This window comes from Rattus norvegicus, chromosome 6 (assembly GCF_021556685.1).
Source record: "Rattus norvegicus strain SHRSP/BbbUtx chromosome 6, alternate assembly SHRSP_T2T, whole genome shotgun sequence".
In the NCBI taxonomy this organism is placed as follows: Eukaryota; Metazoa; Chordata; class Mammalia; order Rodentia; family Muridae; genus Rattus; species Rattus norvegicus.
Window position 1 is genome coordinate 141,538,545 of NC_141539.1, and position 6,137 is coordinate 141,544,681.

The following is a 6,137-nucleotide window of genomic DNA, read 5'->3' on the forward strand; positions in this document are numbered from 1 at the left end:
GCAAATAACCTAAAAACCAGAAAGGCCTGGACAAATGAATTGCAGACTCAGAAAGAGTTCAGATCACATCCTAGACTATTAAACCCAGCAAAATTTAAATAAACATAGATGGTGAAAACACGATACTCCAAAAGAACAAAACAAAAGCAAAAACATAAAATAAATTTAAACTGTATCAATCCATAAATCTAACCCTAAAAACAACACTAAAAGAAAACTCAAAACCAAAGAGGTTAACTGCACTCAATAAAACAATAGAAATAAATAACTACATTATATCAAATCCAAACAAAAGAAAGCAAACACACACACACACACACACACACAGATGCACACACAGACACACACACACAAACACACACACAGATGCACACACAAACTGCCAAAACATACATCAAAATAACAGGGATTATCAATCATTCGTCATTAATGTCTCTCAACATCCGTGAAGTCAATTTTCCAATTAAAAAAATAACCATCACAACATAGCACAAATTAACAGAACAAATGCAAAAAAAGACCATCAAAATGCTTCTTACAAAAATCAAACATCGGTATCAAGAATAGACATCACAACAGAGTAAACTGCTAGAAAAAGATTTTCCTAACAAAAGTATACAAAAAGCATGTTGGTGTAACCATTGTAATATCTAACAAATACACTTTCACCCAAGTTAATCAAAATTGTTGGGGGTATAGACATCAGATATTCTGCAAAAGAAAAATCCACCAATATAGCATTTCAATTTTGAACATGTATTTTCCAAAGGCAAGGGCACCCAAATTCATCAAAGAAACATTACTAAAACTTAAATAACACATTCAACCCCACATATTATAGTGAAAGACTTAATCAACCTCATACTCACCAATGACAGTTCATTCAGAAAAAAGGCGGGGGAGTAGTGTACTAGCAGATATTATGTCTCTAATGGACATAACAGATATCTACCGAAAATTCCATCCAAACACCAAATAATATGCCGTTTTCTCATCATCTCATGGAACATCTTCCCAAGTTGGCCATATACTTGAATATTTGACCACCAATCAAGTCTCTACAGATAATGGAAAATGTACTAACTATCTGAATCATACAGATGTGTATATCAATCACTGTGGATTAATGCTGAACTTCAAAAAAATTGGAGAAAGCCCACAATATCAAGGAAACTGAACAATTATCTATGGGATAATTACTGGGTCAAGGATGAAATAACCAAAAAATGAAAGACTTCAGAGAAATCAATTCAATTGAATGCAGAAGATACCCAGACTTATGGAATACAATTAGAAGAGTGTTAAGTGGGAAGTTCCTACTGTGAATAGAGAATTTATTGAGATCACATACTATATAATTTTCAGCACATCTGAAATCTCTAGAACAAAAAGAACCAAAAAAACTTGAAAGGTGTAGTTGACTGCAAATAATCAACTCGAGGCTGAAATCAATAAAATAAAAACAAACAATAATATAAAGAACAATTGGGGCCATCTGGGACCCCGGTGCACAGGGGCCTGGGAAAAGGCAGTGCAGGCCCTCTGGTTGCCACCCTCAAGGAGAGCTCAAAAGAAGCTGCCCAGTAATCACTTCAGTCATGGGACCACAGATAAGACCAACATTTCTGCTCTAAGGGACCTGCCTGATGGACTCAGGACACAGAGAGGCAAAATTCCTCTGGGACTGGACACTTACAGTTTTTCGCTGGAGCCAGAACCTCGTTGCTGATCCCAGCCCACATTCCCTCCTCGCAACCCCCTTGGGAGAGAGAGCTCACCACCCTGATAGGTGGGCACTCCTGAGACTGCAGAGCGGGAGAGACCACGAATACTGCCCAACCCTACCCACATCCCTGGCCCAAGAGGAAACTGTATAGGGCCTCTGGGAACCGGAAGATAGGGGCACCCAAGTGGTAGGTCCCCAGTGGTCTAGACATGGCACAGATCTGAAGGGACCTGATCAAATCCCATGGGAGGGAGAGCTAAACCTTCAGAGGGGCAGACTTGCCTGGGAAGCCGGAAGAGACTACACTCTGCCCACATTTCTGACTCCAGAGGAAAATACCTAAGACCATCTGGGACCCTGGCGTACGGGGGCCCCTGAAAAGGCAGTGCAGGCCATCCTGGTTGCTGCCCTCATGGAGAGCTCAAAAGCAGTCACCCAGGAGCCACTTCAGCTCCTGGGCCACACGTAAGACCAACTTTTCTGCTCCAATCAACCTGCCAGGTGGACTCAGGACACAGGCCCACAGTAACAGCTAAAGACCAGTAGACAGGAAAGACTAAACACCCGAAAGCAGAACACTGTGTTCCCATAAGTGGCTGGAAGAAAACAGGAAAACAGGTCTACAGCACGCCTGACACACAGACCTATAGGACGATCTAGCCACTGTCAGAAATAACAGAACAAGGTAACACCAGAGACAGCCTGATGGCAAGAGGCAAGCACAGGAACCCAAGCAACAGAAAACAAGACTACATGGCATCATCGTAGCCCAATTCTCCTACCAAAGCAAACACTGAATATCCAAACACACCAGAAAAGCAAGATCTAGATTTAAAATCACATTTCATAATGATGATGGAGGTCTTCAAGGGGTCTTTAAGTCTTTAAAGAGCTACCTTAGAGAAATGGAGGATAATATAAATAACCAAGTAGAAGCCTAATGAGAGGATTCACAAAAATCCCTGAAAGAATTCCAGGAAAATACAACCAAATAGGTGAAGGAATTAAAAATGAAAATAGAAGCAATAAAGAAAGCACAAAGGGAGACAACCCTGGATATAGGAAAACCAAAGGAAGAGACAAGGAGCCGCAGATACAAGCATCACCAACAGAATACAAGAGATAGAAGAGGGAATCTCAGAAGTAGAAGATTCCATAGAAATCATCGACACAACTCTAAAAATAATGGAAAATGGAAAAAGCTACTGGTCCAAAACATACAGGAAATCCAGGACCCAATGAGAAGATCAAACCTAAGGATAATAGGTATAGAAGAGAGTGAAGACTCCCAGCTCAAAGGACCAGTAAATATCTTCAACAAAATCAGAGATGAAAACTTCCCTAACCTGAAGAAAGAGATGCCCATGAACACACAAGAAGCCTACACAACTCCAAGTAGATTGGACCAGAAAAGAAACTTTTCCCATCACATAATGGTCAAAACACCAAATGCACAAAACAAAGAAAGAATATTAAAAGCAGTAAGGGAAAAAGTCAAGTAACATATAAATGACAGATGTCATACAGGCCCTAAGAGAACAAAACTGTATCCAGCAAAACTCTCAATTAACATAGATGGAGAAACCAAGATATTCCATGACAAAACCAAATTTGCATAATTTGTTTGTATTACCCTAGATACACAGAACACATGAAACTCAAGAAAGATGACCAAAATGCCAATGCTTCACTCCTTCTTTAAAAGAGGAACATGAATACCCTTGGCAGGGAATAGGGAGGCAAAGACTAAAACAGAGGCAGAAGGAACACTCATTCAGAGCCTGCCCCACATGTGGCCCATACATATATAGCCACTGAACTATATAAGATAGATGAAGCAAAGAAGTGCAGGCCGACAGGAACAAGATGTAGATCTCTCCTGAGATACACAGCCAGAATACAGCAAATACATAGCGAATGACATCATTAAACCTCTGAACTGAGAACGGGACCCCGTTGAAGTAATCTTAGAAAGGACTAAAAGAGCTTGAAGTGGTTTGAGATCCCATATGAACAACAATGCCAACCAACTAGAGCTTCCAGGGACTAAGCCACTACCCAAAGACTATACATGGACTGGCCCTGGACTCCAACTGCATACATAGCAATGAATATCCTAGTAAGAGCACCAGTGGAAGGGGAAGCCCTTGGTCCTGCCAAGACTGAAACCCCAGTGAATATGATTGTTAGCGGGAGAGTGGTAATGGGGGGAGGATGGGGAGGGGAACACATAGAGAGAAGGGGCGGGGGAGGGTTAGGAGGATGTTGGTCCAGAAACCGGGAAGTGGAATAACAATTGAAATGTAATTAAGAAATACTCAAGTTAATAAAGATGAAAAAAATGAATAATTGAACCAAAGAGTTTTTTTCTTTGAGAAAATTAACAAGATTACAAATCCCCTATTCAAATTAACTAAATGACAAAATATCCAAATTGACAAAATCTGAAGAGGGGGTGGGCATAATAACAGACATCAAAATTAACTTGGTCATATTTCAAATAATTATTTTGAGGGGAGGGAGGAAGCCAGATATGATAGTCAAGGGAATATTGCAGATGCACTAGTATCCACCAGGCCTCTTGTCTGCTTTGATTTACTAGCAATTGGAAATCTCTTTATTCATACAATTTTCACAGAACAAAGAAAATCTAATGATTGTCCAAATGGTACAGAATATACATCTTACTTCAGTCACAATTAGAAATAACAAACAGAAAAGAATAATCATACTCTTATTAAACCTATATTAAAATTTAAAGAATCTAAGGAATATCATCTCCAAATCAGACACATTTAATGAAAGACAGCCTGCTTTTAGGTTGGCAATGTTTTGTTTGAAAGCATGCCAGACAAAGAGAAAATATCTGAACCAGTTTTTTTTTATGAATAGGAAATAGTAATAATGATATTCTTTTAATTTATATTTTATCATTTACACTATGAAGAAGGACCAGTATTTTTTAGCCATTCTGTCTTATGTAAGGAGTTATATTCTTGCAAAGGTATACCCTGTATGAACTCCTATTTTTAAAGTACATTTTCAGAGACCTCTAAGCCTATCATAAAAAAACACCTTGAATCTGTAAAGTATTTTTCTGATCAATCAAAGTTTTTTCATTTTTCCCTGTTTATCGTTCATCAATTATACTGTTTGCTCAAGGGCAGACACACAGAAAAGAAGTGTGGAGTAATGGCCTCAATTAGCTATGTCCTTTTCTGTCTTCTATGTTCTGCAAGGCAAAAGGTAGACTTCAAAGGAATAGACAGATAAAGGTCATTTTTTTCATTTTCCTAAACAGGATCAGACATAATCTTTCTCAAGTAAAAACAAAAAAAATTAATGACAAAGCATAAACTTTTCAATATTGCAAAACACAAAAACCCAAAAGTTAGAGGTAGAGGGAGACTCACTGCAGCATTCTGCTTGGCTTCAGTAAAACTGTGTCAACCAGTAATGCTAGATTCATGATTTTCACTCTTTGCAGTGGATATGGCTGTGGTAATACAGATAGCCCCAAATTTGAATACATAGAAGCCTCATAAATATTCAAAAGAGAACATTGTAATACATACAAAAAAGACAGAAGAGGGGTGGATCCCATACAAAACTTCATGAGAGAGTTTAGTGGAATCATATGTGGTTCATTACATTCTAATGCTACCTATTTGTTTTTAAAGATATAGATGCCCAAAAGAAAAGATTGTCACACACTACTAAAAGTGATGTTAGTGAACCTTTTCCATGATGTAACTGGTCAATAAATTTCTAGATATTAATGGGCAGTGACATGAGAAAGCTGGAACTAGAAATTTGAGTTAGGGTTTTGCAGGTACAGAGAGGAGGGAGGAATACTGAGGAGAAAGAAACTGCCCTGTCACAAAACTTCATTGCCAGGAGAAATAACAAATAACAAGGGCTGTACAGCTGGAGAGAAGGTAAGTACAGCTCAAGACCTACCCAGTCTAGACTTATGGATTATGGATAAAATAATTGGATAATGTGTTAGGAGTAGAGTCTTCCTTACACAGATAGTTTAGCAGTACATTGAGTTTATTTTATGTGTCATCTACTGAAAGTCATGGTTCTGCTCTGAAGAGTCTTTGTATACTGAGTGAAACTCAATTGGACAAAGACATGCAGAAACTGAGACCTTGGAACAGGCAGCTCTAAATGTGAACCCTCCAAAGAATCTCACCCATTATATCTCATGGAAACCCACAGCAAATGGGACTGAAAGAGGGTAAGGGTCGGAGTTGATGATGGACACCAGGAACAAGAGACCAACTAAATCAACTGAGCAGAGGTCATATGGACTCAAAAATTCTGAAGCAGCAAATCAAACTGATATGGATCAGCACTAGATCCTCTTTGTATATATTATAGCTTTCAATTTAAGACTACATTTCTC